Below are 17505 nucleotides of genomic sequence, written 5' to 3'. Positions count from 1 at the left end.
CCCCACATCCACTGGCACACTCAAACTCCCTCCCAGAGCCCACACCCCCCAGCACCCTGCCGCAGCCCCTTCCTGCACTCTCATCCCCAGCCCCACCCCAGAGACCACACCCCCAGGGAGTCCTCACCTCCCCGCCCTCCCCCCGCCACAGCCCAATTTCCTGTCTCAGTCTGGGGCCTCTTCCTTCACCCCAAACCCCATATGTCAGGCCCCAACCCTGAGTCCACACCCCCAGCTGGAGCCGTCAACCCCCTGCCCCCACAACCCCACTCTCTGCCCCAGCCCAGTGAAAGTGAACGAGGATGTTGGAGAGTGAGTAATGGAGAGAGGGGGGATGGAGCAAGCAGGGGCAGGGCCTCAGGGCAGGGGCAGGGCAGGGGGTGGGGCAGGAGTGTTCGGTTTTGTGTGATTAGAAAGTTGGCAACCCTAACTAGGCCTACAAGGGCAGATGGGATTATTCTTTAAACCTTGCTGATCAGGGAAGCAATTACTGGTACCTGGGAGGGCAAGTGAACTGCTTATGAATCTAGAATGGTTTAATAAAGAGAGGGAATGTTAACTAAAACTCCTAGGTCTATGTGGGGAGAGCCAAGAGGCTGAAACTGAGGCAACTGTGTTGCTATGCTGGGGATGAGGGTAGTCTGTCCTGAAACAAGCTGTATGTTTAACTCACAGGATTAATACTGTATAAAGCATAGAGTCCAAAAGCTGACATTTACCTCACTCTGAATCCATCATAGCTGTAATGGTAGTCATCTCTTGTTCCCTACCTTTGAAACAAAGTGGGTCCCTGCTACTGGGGAGGTATACAGTAATGGAGAGTCAGCAGTACTGTCATAAGCATGTGTTCAAAAATCATGAGTTAATCCCCTAAAACATCATGAGATTTTAAAGAAGAATCAGTTTGGGGTTCTTTGTCTACTGAACCTTTAGATTACATTTGGGTCATATTTTCTGGCTTTTCTCCACAACCATCAGGACTAATTACTTCATTTTTAAAATGAAAGCTGAGATTGTCATGACTCCAGGAGCTGGTCTTCAAGAAAAATAGCAGCTACGGCGAGAGTTAGCAACACTTAGTCTCAGAAAGTCTTATATCTTGTCTCACTTCTCATGTGGATGGCCCAGTGTTCTCTGAAGACATCTAGGAGAAGGAGAGTATGTTTTCTGATACCACAGATCTATTAAGAGCTGAAGATAAAAATGTAGCATTAGGGTAACTTTTCTCATCAGTTCCCAACAATTTGTAGGTATCTACTGCTCTTATAATGCAATAAATACTTGATATAAAAAATTGCTAAATGGTGCTTTGGGAATCATATGGCTTTTTTTAGGCTTTTAAAAACAGCATTCACTCAATATCTAGTTATGTATCAAATTATTTTATCTAAAGGCAAGGGCAAAGAACTGATTTTTTTTGTTTGTTTAATAAAGTGGGGAGATAAAAAAAGAGACTACAGTTCAGGCCAGGGGCGACTCTAGGCACCAGCAAAACAAGCAGGTGCTTGGGGCGGCAAATTACCAAAGGCGGCATAATCCTGGGGCCCCAGCTCCGACCTGAAGGAGTGTCCTGAGCTGGATCCTGACCGCCCTGTTGTTCTCTGACCGGGTGCCACTGGGGCTGTGCGGCAGGGCAGGGGGAGCCGCCTCAGTGGGGAGCGTGTCCTGCTGCTCTCCCACGGGCAGCATCCCTGCCCTGGTCGCAGAGCACAGGGGGCGACGGCGGAACATGGTAGCCAGGCAGGTCGCTCCTCCAGCACTGGCTGCGGGCTCCTCCTCGACTTGTCTCTCCCTCCGCCTCCTCCACCTCCTCCCCCCCTGCACCGCCTCCTGCTCGGGGGGTGGGGTAGAAGAGCGGAGTGCCAGCCCAGGCTGAGCTGAACTCGTACCACTGCACAGGCCAAGCCAACTGCCGGCTCGCAGGGGTCCCGGGGATCGGGAGGCCCGAGCATGCTGCCCTGTGATCACCAGCCACCAGCTGCTTTGCCCTGGGCCCCGGCAGCCGAACCCCGCAGCCGCGCCAGCTCACTCTGAGTGAGAGCTACAGGTGGTGCCCCCGTCCGGCTGGCTCTGTCCCCAGCCATGCCGCAGGATGACCACTTGGGACTCTGGGGTGTTGGTGAGGCTGCCCCAAGCTAGGCTCCCCAGGGTCCACTGCCTCTCCAGCCACAGGGGCCCTAGGCTAGTGTGGGAGCCGGGCCGCAGCCCTACTCTCAGAGCCTACGCTGCATAGCAAGATGTGGGACTGTGAGCAGGGCTGCTACAGCCATTTCAGACTAGGATTGGCACCAGGGGAGTGGAGGTGATTGTGCCCTGGCAGGAGGGACCGGGCAGCCTCCTCCCCCGTCCCCCCACTGCTTGCTCCTGCTGGCATGGGGCTGCGACGCCCAGCTCCAGAGGGCAGCACCATGCCCCTGGGCGTGCTTGTGGGGAAGGAGAGACAGGAGGCCGAGCTGTTCGGTGTCTCCCATGCAGCTCCAGGCCCCTCTGGCTACTCGGCAATGACAGCCAGGCTGGGTATCCCACCAGCAGCATGACTTGGTCCAACCCGCACGGCCCACATGAGCCATGGGGTTGGCGCAGATGTCCTGCCTATGCCAAGGCCTCTGGCGCAGGCGCAGCCCTAGCTCTCCCCAGGCAGACACAGCCTAGTTCACTCCATGGGCTGAGTACACTAGTAGGAAATTGTTTTATTTCACTAACTAGAAATTCTCTGTTTTCATTTTTGTTTTAATTTTAAACAGTCAAAAATAAGACAAAACAAACAAAAAACATTGAAAAGTGCAAAGGTAAAAGCCAAAAGAAAAGGGGGTGGGGGAGACAATTTTTTTTTTTTGCTTGGGACTGCCCTGGTTCAGGCTCACAGAGCATTCAGAAAAAACAAATTGTTGCCTAAACTTTTTGGTTTATCCCTACAACTAAGACAACAGATTTGCCATAAAATAGCTGAGAGTTTGAGGACCTTTGGGATAATGACTTGCTTATGAGAATGCCAAGTATCCCCTTTCAATCAGAATTCCTATACTTAGTATTGTCACATTCACAGCAGCTTTTGAACTTCAATTTACCTAGGTCAGATATAAAAATTAGAGGCACAGTATTTCACTCTGTTAAGATTAATCAGCATGGTAATTAGTTTGTAGCGAGATCTTTGGGTTTTCCATCTTGTATGTACCGTGTGATGTCTTCAGGAACACCATCCAAGAACTGCTCCATTTGTATGAGGAGGTTTAGTTCTTCCAAGGTTTGAATGTTGTTTCCTGTTATCCAGGCCTCATAGTTTTTTGCAATGTAGTAGGCGTGTTTGGGAAATGACACCTCTGGTTTCCACTTTTGGGTTCTGAAGCGCCGACAGGCATGATCTGGGGTTATCCCCATCCTGTATCTGGCCTTGGTTTGAAAAAGTTTATAGTCATTCATTTGCTGCTTAGGCATTTCAGCTGCCACCTCTGCTAAAGGTCCACTGAGTTGTGGCCTTAATTCTACCATGTACTGGTCTTCGGGGATGCTGTACCCAAGACAGGCTCTTTCAAAATTTTCCAAGAAGGCCTCGGTGTCATCACCTGCCTTGTAGGTGGGAAATTTTCTGTGCTGTGGAGCAATAATTGGCGCCGGGTTGTTAGGGTTGGCTGGCACATGCAGCCCAGCTTTTGCCAACTCCAGTTCATGTTTTCTCTGTTTTTCCTTCTCTTCATTCTCTTTTTGGTGTTTTTCCATTTCTTTTTGTTGTTTTTCCATTTCTCGGCGGTGGTCCGCCTCTTTGGCTGCCTGTTCTCTTTGGTAGGCTACCTCTTCTTCTTCTAGTTTTCTTTTGTAGGCTGCCTGTTCTCTTTGGTAGGCTGCCTCTCTTTCTCTCTCTCTTATTTCCATCTCTGTTTGTTTTATTTCCAGTTGTCGCCTGTGTTCAGCTTCTCTGAATTGGTCTTCGGCCTCAATTTTTGCCTTGGTAGACATGGTTCCTGTTTTCTTGTTTTGGGGTGCCCTCCGGTGTTTCTCTTCTGAACTGCAGGCTCTCTGTTGCCTCCTGAAGTCTGCCTAGCAACAGTGCCTTTAGCTAATCTTCAATGTTAAGTAAACCTGAAAAACCACTTTATTTGCATTTATATAGTGCTGGTATGACTCTCAATGGGAGTGCTATTGTGTGACAAAAGACTCGTGATAGCACCTTAACGACTTCTTGCTTAACATGCAAGCCACAAACTGCCAGAGAGAGCAGAGAAAAAAAATTTCTCTCTGGTTCCCTTTTAAAACCAAACTGTTTCTCTCTGCTAAAAAGCCCTTAGCAGAGAAAAGAAAAATATAATATTCCTACTGGCTTCTGGATTCTGTCTATCTCCCACCCGCTGCCACTCATGTTATAACCTTAGTCCCAGATCTGGACCTTAGCGTCCAAAATATGGGGGTTAGCATGAAAACCTCCAAGCTTAGCTACCAGCTTGGACCTGGTACTTGCTGCCACCACCCAAAAAATTAGAGTGTTTTGGGGCACTCTGGTCCCCCTGAAAAACCTTCCCTGGGGACCCCAAGACCCAAATCCCTTGAGTCTCACAACAAAGGGAAATAATCCTTTTTCCCTTCCCCCCTCCAGGTGCTCCTGGAGAGATACACAGACACAAGCTCTGTGAAACTACACAGAGTGACTCCCCCTCTCTGTTCCCAATCCTGGAAACAAAAAGAACTTTCTTATTCCCCCAGAGGGAATGCAAAATCAGGCCAGCAAATCCAACACACACACAGATCTCCCCGATCTCTTCCTCCCACCAATTCCCTGGTGAGTACAGACTCAATTTCCCTGAAGTAAAGAAAAACTCCAACAGGTCTTAAAAGAAAGCTTTATAAAAAAAAGAAAGAAAAATACATACAAATGTTCTCTCTGTATTAAGGTGACACAACACAGGGTCGTTTGCTTAAAAGAATATTGAATAAACAGCCTTATTCAAAAAGAATACAAATCAAAGCACTCCAGCACTTATATTCATGCAAATACCAAAGAAAAGAAACCATATAACTTACTATCTGATCTCTTTGTCCTTACACTTAGAAACAAAAGATTAGAAAACAGAACTACTTCTCCAAAGCTCAGAGGAAGCAGGCAGCCAGAAAACAAAGACCCCAGACACACAATTCCCTCCACCCAAAGTTGAAAAAATCCGGTTTCCTGATTGGTCCTCTGGTCAGGTGCTCCAGGTGAAAGAGACATTAACCCTTAGCTATCTGTTTATGACAAGGGCTTACAAAAATCATGATATAACCTCACTTTTTGCCTGCATTAGTATTTCAAGCTAAGTAACTATGCCTATTTCTCCCACCTACTCACTTCAACCCACCAAAGTCTCAAAAAGGACTACCAAAAAAAAAATCTCTTACAATGTGGAATATGTCTGAAAAAAATGAACATGTATTTGTGGAAGTCTCTGCAGCTTCTTAGGACAATCTCCAATCTACAGGAAAATATCACCTCTCAGGAAAAGGATGGAACTTACATAGCTAAATGCGGTAACTCGTCCAGACAACTATCCAATGCCACGCACCGATGAGCTATTGCAAAAGTTGGGATGGGCCCAGTTCAGCTCTACAATAGACTTAACCAAGGGGTACTGGCAAGTACCGCTAGATGAACCTGCCACGGAAAGGTCAGCATTTGTCACCCATGCGGGGGTGTATGAATTCAATGTCCTTCCTTTCGGCCTTCGAAATGCACCCGCCACCTTCCAGAGGCTGGTAGATGGTCTACTAGCAGGACTGGGAGAATTTGCAGTTGCCTACCTCGATGATATGGCCATTTTTTCAGACTCCTGGCCTGAACACCTACTACACCTGGAAAAGGTCTTTGAGCGCATCAGGCAGGCCGTACTAACTGTTAAGGCCAAAATGTGTCAAATAGGCCAAAACAGAGTGACTTACCTGGGGCACCAGGTGGGTCGAGGAACCATAAACCCCCTACAGGCCAAGGTGGACGCTATCCAAAAGTGGCCTGTCCCAAGGTCAAAGAAACAGGTCCAATCCTTCTTAGGCTTGGCCGGGTACTACAGGCGATTTGTACCACACTACAGCCAAATCACTGCCCCACTGACCGACCTGACCAAAAAGACCCAGCCACATGCAGTTATGTGGACTGATGAGTGTCAAAAGGCCTTTACCCAACTTAAGGCAACGCTCATGTCTGACCCTGTGCTCAGGGCCCCAGATTTTGACAAGCCATTCCTAGTAACCACGGATGCATCTCAGCGTGGTATAGGAGCAGTTTTCATGCAGGAAGTAACGGATCACAACTTCCATCCTGTCATGTTTCTCAGCAAGAAACTGTCTGAGAGGGAAAGTCACTGGTCAGTCAGTGAAAAGGAATGCTATGCCATTGTGTACGCCCTGGAAAAGCTACGCCCATATGTTTGGGGGCGGCGGTTCCAGCTACAAACTGACCATGCTGCACTAAAGTGGCTTCATACTGCCAAGGGAAACAACAAGAAACTTCTTCGTTGGAGTTTAGCTCTCCAAGATTTTGAATTTGATATTCAGCACATCTCAGGAGCTTCTAACAAAGTAGCTGATGCACTCTCCCGTGAGAATTTCCCAGAATCCAGTAGTTAAAAAGTGTTCTTAAAATGTAGAAGTCTGTTAGTTATATACTTAGTGGTATATGTAAAGGTGCATGTGTTGTATTAATCTGTTTATTTTAAAGTTCTAGAAGGAAATCGCCGCCAGTGAGCTTCCTCACTGTCTGCAATTTGGGGGGCGTGTCATAAACAGATAGCTAAGGGTTAACGCCTCTTTCACCTGGAAAGAAGTAATCTGAACCACCTGACCAGAGGACCAATCAGGAAACAAGACTTTTTCAAATCTGGGTGGAGGGAACTTTGTGTGGGAGTCCTTTGTTCTTTGGTTTTCTGCCTGTATGCTCTCTCGGCTATCAGAAGTGATTTCTGTTTCCTGCTTTCTAATCTTCTGTTTCCCAGTTGTAAGTACCAAAGATCAGATAGGGATTTATATGTTCTTTTGTATTTACATGAATATAGTTGCTGGAGGGCTTTGAATTGTATTCTTTTTGAATAAGGCTGTTTATTCATATTTCTTTTAAGCAATTGACCCTGTATTTGTCACCTTAATAAAGAGAGACCATTTTTATGTACTTTTTCTTTCTTTTTATATAAAGCTTTCTTTTTAAGACCTGTTGGAGTTTTTCTTTAGTGGGGGGACTCCAGGGAATTGAGTCTGTGTTCACCAGGGAATTGGTGGGAGGAAGAAGTCAGGGGGAAATCTGTGTGTGTTAGATTTACTAGCCTGACTTTGCATTCCCTCTGGGTAAAGAGGGAAGTGCTTGTGTTTCCAGGACTGGAAATAGAGAGGGTGGACTCCCTCTGTTTAGATTCACGGAGTTTGCTTCTGTGTATCTCTCCAGGAAAACCTGGAGGGGGGAAGGGAAAAGGTTTATTTCCCTTTGTTGTGAGACTCAAGGGATTTGGGTCTTGGGGTCCCCAGGGAAGGTTTTGTGGGGACCAGAGTGCCCCAAAACACTCTAATTTTTTGGGTGGTGGCAGCTTTACCAGGTCCAAGCTGGTAACTAAGCTTGGAGGTTTTCATGCTAACCCCCATATTTTGGATGCTAAGGTCCAAATCTGGGACTAGGTTATGACAACTATCTTTTGCAAAATAAAAATGACAGGCTTTCAAATGAACAAAGTGTAAGTTCTTCATTTTATTATTAATTATTATTTATATAGTGCCATAGGCAGGCATGGCCCTTTAATATATACGAAGACAAGATCTCTGACCCAAGGGGAGCTTACAACTTGAGCCACATCCTATCTTTGGGATTGTGTATGTAAACCAGAAGGATTTGACCCTTAGTCAGACAGCTAAAAAATTTCATGGAGAAGGACTGATGCCAAAAATAAGTTGGGGACTAGGAAAAGCATTTTTCTTTCTTTTCTATTAACATACAGTTGCTCAATGTGTTGTATTTATTTCAAATTTAATGGGCCAGATCTTCAGCCAGTGTAAATTTGCCTAGTTCAATTTAAATGAACTAGCTAAGGATCTGGCCTTACTACTGGGTGCAGGACTGGTAATGGGCAGTACTCATGTGGAAATTAGGAATGGAAAGTAAACAATAAGAAGTATCATTAGTGCCTGATTCAGACCTGTGATGTTTTTTCTTTTTCTTTTTTTTATTTCCTTTTTTGTCCTGAAACTTGATTTATACAACATGCATGTATGATATTATAGAATGAATACAGAAAAGCTGGTGGATGAGAATAAAGGTCTTTTCAATTTCTGTGTGTGTGTGTGTATACACAAGTGTATGCATATCTACCTATATAAGATTTGAGATGCTCTGAGCTGCTAAAATCAATCAAGGTAATTTTTACATAATTCTTTCTGGATAGTGTATTGACAAAACAGACTTGATGGATGAGACTTTTTCAGTGTAAGGAGCACATTTCAAAGAAACATGCTGAAATGCCCAAAAGCCAAACCCACTTACTGGGAGTCTCCAGACTCTTCCACTGTTTGCATGCTTCCTCTAATGGGAACATATTCAGCATCAATCTTCACATCCATCCTCTAAACATGAGGATTCTCTTTCCTGTGTAGCTTTACTCGTTTTGCAGACACATATGGATATGTGCTACTCTTCCCCCTGCTGCCAGGTAATGTGTGACTTTTCCGGTGTCCTGGAGGTAGATGAGATAGTCAATAAAGTAACAAATTCATCCAGAGCTTTTTAATTAATTTCTGCATTTGGATCAAGATGATCTGAGTCCAAATGGTATTTTTTCTGGTCTGCATCAGAAAAATACAAATCCCCAGACCTAATGTTGTACCGTATTATTTTTAGAATTGGTTTTTATTTTCACTGCTGCAAGTGGAAAATTCTTTCTCACAGTCTTCCAGTCAGCTCAGAACCTATACAATCTTTAGATGTTTTTTTTTAAATGATGTTTACTAGGGCTGGGTAAACTGGTCAAAGAAAATTCCAGACATACTTGTTTTTTTTTTCAAAAAACTTCTCTGTCAAATGAGTTAGCCCTCTGCAGCCATATCATTCCACTTCTCTTCTGATACAGTTTTAAAAAACAAAAATGAAAGCTTTCCTTCACTGCCTTATCATTACTTCCCCATTACTGAGCTAACACCCATCAGAATGCTACAGGGTATGTTACTCCCTTTGTTGTAACATCTAACTTAGGTCTAAGGATGAACAACCTATGAAATATTACCAACAAAATTTACCAGAACTGGAAAATAAAATCTGAGAACCTAGTGGATCCTTCAAAGTGTTTATTTACTGCAAGGGAAGTTAAATGGTTTATATGCAGAGAGAAAAATGGGTGTGCTGAATCAAAATCGTCAATATTTAACCAAAGAAATAACAGGAAATGAAAGGTGCTACTATGTTACACTGAGACCAATGACCTCAAGGGGCTGAAATAGGGATCAGCAGGCTGTATGGAAGCCTCTGACCACATTTCTTCTGCCAGCCGTATTGTCTACACCAGGAGACAGCAGGGAGGATGATGTTGTAAGAAACCCTATGCCAGCACTGTGATGATCTCCAGATAAGCCATTTCCTCTGGCTCATTTCTGCCAACAAGATGCAATGCAGCCACATTGCATCCAAAAATCAAGAATTCATGAAGGTTTTAACCAGCACAAATGGAGCAGATCTGACCTTTATTACTCTCTCTATATATAAATAACTCTGATAGAGTCAATCTAGCTGAACAGAAAGGTGTCTGTTTCGGGGGTCTAATACCCCTTTGAAACAAAAAATCTTTTTAGGTACTAAGTTCAAAGTACACAAATACAACCGGGTCAATGTTGATAAATGCAAAGTAATGCAGATTGGAACACATAATTCCAACTATACCTATAAAATAATGGGGTCTAAATTAGCTGTTGCCATTCGAGAAAGAGATCTTGGACTCATTGTGGATAGTTCTCTGACAACATCCTCTCAACGTGCAGCAGCAGTCAAAAAAGCAAACTGAATGTTGGGAATCATTAAGAAAGGGATAGATAATAAGACAGAAAATATCATATTGCCTCTATATAAATCCATGCTATGCCCACATCTTGACTATCACATGCAGATGTGGTTGCCCCATCTCAAAAAAGATATATTGGAATTGGAAAAGGTTCAGAAAAGGGCAACAAAAATCAACAGGGGTATAAAACGGCCACCATATGAGGAGAGATTAATAAGACTGGGACTTTTCATCTTAGAAAACAGATGACTAAGGGGGGCTATGATAGAGGTCTATAAAATTGTGACTGGTATGGAGAAAGTAAATAAAGAAGTGTTATTTACTCCTTCTCATAGCACAGGAACTAGGGGTCACCCAATGAAATTAGGCAGATTTAAAACAAAACAAAAAGGAAGTATTTAGTCACACAATGCACAGTCAACCTGTGGAACTCCTTGCCAGAGGATGTTGTAAAGGCCAAAACTATAACAGGATTCAACAATAACTAGATAAATTCATGGAGGATAGGTCCATCATTGGCTATTAGCCAGGATGGGCAGAGATGGTATCCTTAGCCTCTGTTTGCCAGAAGCTGGGAATGGGCAACAGGGAATGGATCACTAGATGATTACCTGTTCTGTTCATTCCCTCTGGGGCACCTGGCATTAGCCAGTATTGGAAAACAGGATACTGGGCTAGATGGACCTTTGGTCTGACCCAGTATGGCCTTTCTTATGAGTCTTTGTTCCTTACTGCAAAATGAGTCCCATGGTCAGTGAGTTTTAAAACAGTATCAAGTCTGTGTTTTGATTTTCCTCCTGGAAATTAGAAGTTCTTTGTTGAAATGCAACAGATTTTAGGATTGTGAAAAGACAGATTAGATATTACAAAGCTCAGTGACACCCAGTGGACACGGCAATGAAAAAGTATGGAGGCAACGACAAAATATCACCGTCCCCCTGCTATCATACAGTCTTCGACAGGGTTAAATGAGCTGTCCTCAGAGTGTACTATTGTTCTGCTGGTTCAGACAAATGGATTTCATTTTATTGCATTTGATAAGGTTTTTCGATTGATTCTGGTGAGTCACCATGCCTTACAGCACAGGTTGTTATTCTCAGAACAGCATGTAATGCCCTTCACAACATAATGGTTTTCCTTAAAACAGGCAGGTGTTATCAAAGCTAAAATGATCAGTGGAAGCAGTTTCTCAGATTTTGTGAATCAAATTAAATCAATTCTGCATCAGCACAATAACCATAACAACCAGAAATACCAAGAGACCAAGACAAAATAATGATATTTTTCTCTTCTGTCAATGTTTGGACAGCATGAAGATCCAGTAGAATCCACAATACATAATCCCAATGCACAGCAGGAATGGTGTCAAAATATGTGTTTTCAAGTCACAAGTGCTGTTCTTAATGAGACTAAACATATTTTTCACTGGAATAATTAGCAATATCAAGAATTGTAACTTCAGTTTTAGAATGCAGACAACCAGAGTAGAGACTTTGCTACCTCATCTATGACCAAATTCTTAAAAGTGAAGCTAGGATTGTTTTTCCTTTTTCACCCTCACATAGGATTGTCTTTCCCTCTTTACCCTTACATTGAGTTAAGAATAATGGGAGGTGAACCTCTAAAAGTTTCAAAAACGCAGATAGGTTTGTAGTAACAAAAGCAGTGTATCTAATAATTAGAGCAGAAAACGAAAACTCAAAACTCCTATAGTCCAACTCTTCCACTGACTCCATGAGTAATATTGGAAAAGCCACCTCTCTGTATGCCATTGTTACCCATATATTAAAAAAGAGATGATAATAATATCTATTTACCTAACAGGAGTGCTGAAAGAATTCACTGTTTGTAAAGTGTTTTAGGAACTCCAAAAGACACAATAAAAATGAAAGTATTATTATACTGCCATTATTATCCATAGGTTCTGAAGTTTATTTTGAACCTCTGGATTGGAAATATCAAAAGAACAGGCTCTCCAGCAAACTTTGCAGTACTACTTCTTTGCGGGAAAGTCAGAACTCCTGCCAGAGTAGTGTCTTTCTTAGTATTCATACTTGTGATCATATCAAGCAAGTGCGGAGGCCATAAAACAAATTAAGAGTTAACTAATTTTTTTCCAAATTTCCCATTTGAGTTTTGGACGGTTTTTCTTTTATCCATACAAGTTTGTCTGTCCTTAGTTTTTGGCATTACAGTCAGACAGGTGTGCTCTGTAGTTTAGACAAAGGCTGATTAAAATCTGCTAGGGTTGTTTTAAACCTCTTTTTTCTGGATTTTTCTTAAAACTCCTAAAAAAGTTCTGAAGAAGAGATTTAATCTTATTCAACTCCTTCCTTCCTGTCTGTTTGTTAGCAACTAGAAACACGTCCAAGCCACAAAACGGATCATGCTTCAAATTTTCCCAAGATTTGAAGGTATTCAGAATCACAGTGCTAGTTTGAGCGGCTATGATAATAGAGTAAGGCCCAGATCCACAAAGGGATATAAGTCCCTAAATCCCAGATTTGATGCTACTGTGATCCACAAATCCTCCATTCAACTGTTGCCAAACCCTATACGTTCCTCAACTCACTCAGCACCTAAATTTTCACTGTAAAAGTTTCCTAGGCACTTAAGTTTCTGCCTCTGGCCATGTGCACGACCTCAGACAGGTGTCCAGATGCCTATCTCACTCCTAAATCCAGGGCCGGCTCCAGGCACCAGCATTCCAAGCTGTTGCTTGGGGCGGCAATCTGCAAGGGGCAGCAGTCCCTGTTGTTTTGCCCCCAGCAGTGCACCGAATTGCCACCGCAGACGGTGGGGGCAGTCCGCGTGCCTTTAGGGCGGCATGTGTGTTTCCACTGTGGCGACAATTCGGCAGCAGCTTCTATGTTTAGCTGTCCACTGCAGCTTCGGCTAAACATAGAAGCTGCCGCCGAATTGTCACCGCCGCGGAAACGCGCCTGCCGCCCGAAGGGCATACAGACTGGCCCCGCCGTCCACTGCAGCAATTCAGTGCGCTGCTTGGGGCGGCGAAAATTGTAGAGCCGGCCCTGCCTAAACCCCAGTATAATCATCAAAATAAGTGAAGATAGTGTCACCCCACCGATCTTGCCTGTAGCCCAATCCACAAGGAACATTCACAGCATGCCTAACTCCACATAAAATCAGTGCATGGGAGATGCTTTAGCCCAGTGGTTAGGGTACTCACCAAGGCTGTGGGAGACTCCACTTCAATTACCCCATCTGCCTGATGTAAAAAAGGGATTTGAACTTGAATTTCCCACTTCTCAGGTCATGGCCCTGACCACCAGAGTATAGCATGCTCTGGTAGGGGGCACTCTGGTAGGGGGCACTTGTTGAAGTTGTTCCACTTTGTGACACTAATGAAATATGCAGTGAACCACAAAAAGGGTGATTCTATAGCCCAATGGTAAGGGCACTCACCTGAGATGGAGGGAACTCCTTTTCAAGCCCCTTCTCCACAAAGGGTAGAAAAGGAAATTGAACAAGGGTCTTCCACATTCTAAGTGAGTCCTCTAACCACTGGAATAAAGGTTATAAGACACCTTTATGTCCTCCCTACCCATTTTGTGTGGAGTTACTCATGCGCTGCCATCATTCTTGCAAGAAACAACAGGAGACAGTCCCAGCTAAAGATCACAAACAGAGATAGGCACCTAACTCTGGTGCCTAACTCCATGTGAGGGGCAGGGTTTACGACACTTCCTTCTTGTCAGCATCTCCCACTGGCTAATTTAGGCGACTCCCACCAAGTGTGCTGGCTTTTGTGGCTCCCATTCTCAGGCACCCATCTCTCCATATGCATTGTATAAGGGTCCTAAGGTGCTTAATCCAGAGTTTGTGGATTCCACTAATTTTCCAGGCACCTACAAGTTAGGCGTTGCAATGTCTATATGGCTACATTTGGAATTTCAAAGTGCTGCCCCGGCAGCGCTTTGAAGTGTGAGTGTAGTCAGAGCGGCAGCGCTGGGAGAGAGCTCTCCCAGTGCTGCATGTAAACCACATCCCTTATGGGTGTAGCGTGCAGCGCTGGGAGCCGCGCTCCCAGTGCTGCTGCCCTGATTACACTGACGCTTTACAGCGCTGTATCTTGCAGCGCTCAGGGGGGTGTTTTTTCACACCCCAGTTCCAGCGCTGTAAAGTGTGAGTGTAGCCAAGGCCTTGTGACTCCAGGACCAGAAGTTCAGATGCAAATCTGGAATTCCCCAGTTTCAAGCTGTTTTGATCCTGAGTTTTAATTCAAATGCAATCTCTGTTAGAAAAATTACAAAGCCTTGACCTATCGTACAGAAGAAAGTTCAGCACCATCCTCCAGTGGAGCAGGACCTGTCCTTTTATACTCATGAGGAGCTTTACATCTGTTCCTGAGCTTTCCATTCAAATTAGCTGCTTGTCAATTCTATTACCAAACAAACATGAAGCAGCTGTAGCTCTCAAACTCTGATTAGTATTAAACCCTCCAAATCCAGCCCAGCTTAGTCAGCCTCCCTACAGCTCTACTCAATTGATTAACTCCAACTGGTTCGCTGCTAAAACTAATCTATTAATTTAACAATCTGAAAAAGCTTCAGATAAAATGCTTCACACCAGAGGGATCCAAACAATAAATTAAGTAAAACATCAATGGAGACACCACAGAAGTGATTTAGGGGGGATAAGTAACTTTACGTTTTAAATCAGTGAGTTTTCTTTTGCCTCATGGCACTAAAACTGTGGATTATTTTATTGACTCAACACTCATTGTTTTCCTTTGCAGAACACTGGAGGACTGGAATAATGTTCTTATTAGTCTTCTGAGAGAGGTAACATAGAAGACTCTAGGAACCACAAACTAATCAGCCTGCTATCTGCTGCCTATGGTGTCTGTGGCAAAGTACTAAGCAACTGATTTACAACAAAGCTGGATTCCAACCATGCTAAAGAATAGCATCTCGATCTGAACTTTCCACAACATATACCACCTCTGTGCAATCAACAAAATACAGGAAAAGATGACAAGCTATAACCCATCAATTTGCATTATCGTGTTAAGTCACGATGCGATGTGTAAAATGTTATATAGGAAGAAAGTTGGTTACATACAACATACCTACTGGTCTACTGGTTTGGGGGTGCTAATCAGAACAGTGAAGGGCTGTGTCCTGTAACCCTGAGTGCCTCACAATGCCTTGCTGCCATAGCTCCCAACCTTGGGCACTCACAACCAGCCTACAAGCTTGCAGGTTACACCCTGAGTTTCTGTATGCTTAGACAACCCTGGTTCAGCAGCTCTGACCGCAACAGCCTCTCTACAACCCCAATGTGGCTTCCATCAGCCCTGGATACTACTACCAGGGTGACCCCAATACATTCCCAGTTCAAAACTTTCCCAAAACCCTGTGTTCTGTAATGTCCAGCCCTCTCCTGGACAGTAATAAGGTTTGATTTTCCTCTAAAGACACAAAAATACATCAGAGCTTATTAACTTAACTGGCATAAAGACACCTTCCATTTAAACACAGCACTGAGTTGGTTTATATTAACAATAAAACAAGTTTATTAACTAAAGAAGATAGGTTAAGTGATACCAATTAAAAGGAATAAAGCTAGAAAGGGTTACAAGCAAATAAAAGTGAAAACACACACTGGCTTTGTTCAAGATGTTTTTTCTCGCCTATATTCAGAGACTTCAAAACACACACCTTGGTTGAATGGCCCATCTTTCTCAGCTTGCAAGAACTCTGTTCGCTTGTGTCTGGCTAGTGGATGGATGCCAAACATGGCTTCTCTCCTTGCTTATATCTTCCAAAGTTCAATGACTTTGTTTCAAGAGGCAGGATGGCTTCATGCTGTTCTTCCCTTTCTGTGGGCTTCCCATGCCCTTGTATATAAATGGGACTTCTATTGTTTGATTCCACCATCTTAAACTGACATAGGAGATAAGTAAATAGTTACCTTCTCTCCTGTGTAGAAGGTACCTGTTTCTCCCCACATGGCCACAGACTTCAAAACATAATATCATTAGCGTTAATACATACATTTCACAATTATATTACTCACCAAGGTGTCATTAGCTTTCACTCTTATAATGCAGTAATATTGCATATGGTCAGTTGATTCAACTGCTTTCCTCCAGAACCACGAGAGCTAGAAATGACCTTTTTTAAAATAAAAGCTGAGATTCTCACGTAATCGCTTCACTCCAGGAGCTGAAGCTTAAAGAAAAACACCAAAAGTGAGAGTTACAAAAAAATCATGAGATTGACATCACATATTATAAAATAGGTTCCATATACTATATAATACTGTTAGATGTTACATGCAGATGGCAAAAAAGAACAAAGGTCCAGTAGTTAAGGTACAAGCCTGGGATTTGGGAGATCCCAGTCCAGTTCCCTGCTTTATCACAAATTTCATGTGTGACCCTGGGACCTTGATTTCAGTGGGAATTAGACACCAAAGTACTTTTAAAAATCTGGACCTTAGTCTCCCTGTGACTCAGTTTCCCATCTGTAAAATGTGAATAATAATACTTCTCTATGTTGTGAGGCATAATACATTACATACATTCTGAAGATAAATACATTAAAGATTATGAAGCATTCAGCTGTTATGGTAATGGCAGAAGTAGAGAACTATCTTAGATTTAAAAACACTTGGAAAACAAGAAGCCAGTTGGCAAAACAACTAACAACTAACCATTACAAAATGACTAACAATGATCACTGCATTTTTATGACTAAGGTCGTTGAGCAATCATGATCAGTGTCCTGTTGTGGATGGCATCCCACAAGTTCTTTCCCAGGCTAACCGAAATGAAGTTTGTTGCAGTTGTCCAGCCTAGAGATCACAAATGTTTCAAAAGCAAAAAGTAATGCAGCAAGCAGACAGAGTAGCAAAACACAATGTTTTGTTAGGCTATGTCTACATTTAAAACACTACAGGTGTAGTTAATCCACCTTCCCGAGAGGCAGTAGCTAAACCTAGCACTGCCTACATGGGGAGTTAAGTCGTCTCTCAGGGGTGTGGATTTTTCATACCCCTGAGAGATGTAGCTACACCGATGTAACTTCTCAGCCCCGAGAAGCTAATGTTATATGCTGGGGCTCTGTTTGTTTCCAAAAAAGCCTCACACTTGTATTCCTCAGGCCAGGTCTACACTACAAAGTTAGGCTGACCCAGTTATGTCACTCAGGAGTGTGAAAAATCCATACCCCTGAGCAACATCATTAAGCCAAACTAAACCCCACCCCAAATGTAGACCACACTAGAAGCATTCTTTATTCAGACCTAGCTACTACCTCTCAGGAGGGTGGATTAAATACAGCAATGGGAGAACCCCTCCCACCACTCTAGTGAGCGTCTACAATGAAGCACCAAAGAATCCTGTGGCACCTTATAGACTAACAGACGTTTTGGAGCATGAGCTTTCGTGGGTGAATACCCACTTCCTCAGATGCATGTAATGGAAATATCCAGGGGCAGGTATATATATGTGTGCTAGCAAGCAAGCTAGAGATAACGAGGTCAGTTCAAT

General features: G+C 43.6%; 1 long non-coding RNA gene across 1 annotated transcript; it reads right to left on the bottom strand.

Annotated features, from left to right (window-relative positions):
* Window positions 1–275: 275 nt before the first annotated feature.
* On the bottom strand, window positions 276–16223 carry LOC115652258. The gene is made up of 3 exons (XR_004000590.1): window positions 16029–16223; window positions 8483–8672; window positions 276–1191 (listed from the first exon to the last, which is right to left on the bottom strand). It is a non-coding gene; the product is annotated as an uncharacterized LOC115652258 (long non-coding RNA).
* Between the last annotated feature and the right edge of the window lie 1282 nt (window positions 16224–17505).

Source organism: Gopherus evgoodei, chromosome 5 (genome assembly GCF_007399415.2).
Source record: "Gopherus evgoodei ecotype Sinaloan lineage chromosome 5, rGopEvg1_v1.p, whole genome shotgun sequence".
In the NCBI taxonomy this organism is placed as follows: Eukaryota; Metazoa; Chordata; order Testudines; family Testudinidae; genus Gopherus; species Gopherus evgoodei.
The sequence above is the reverse complement of the archived record's forward strand: the minus strand, read 5'-3'. Positions and strand labels throughout refer to the sequence as shown.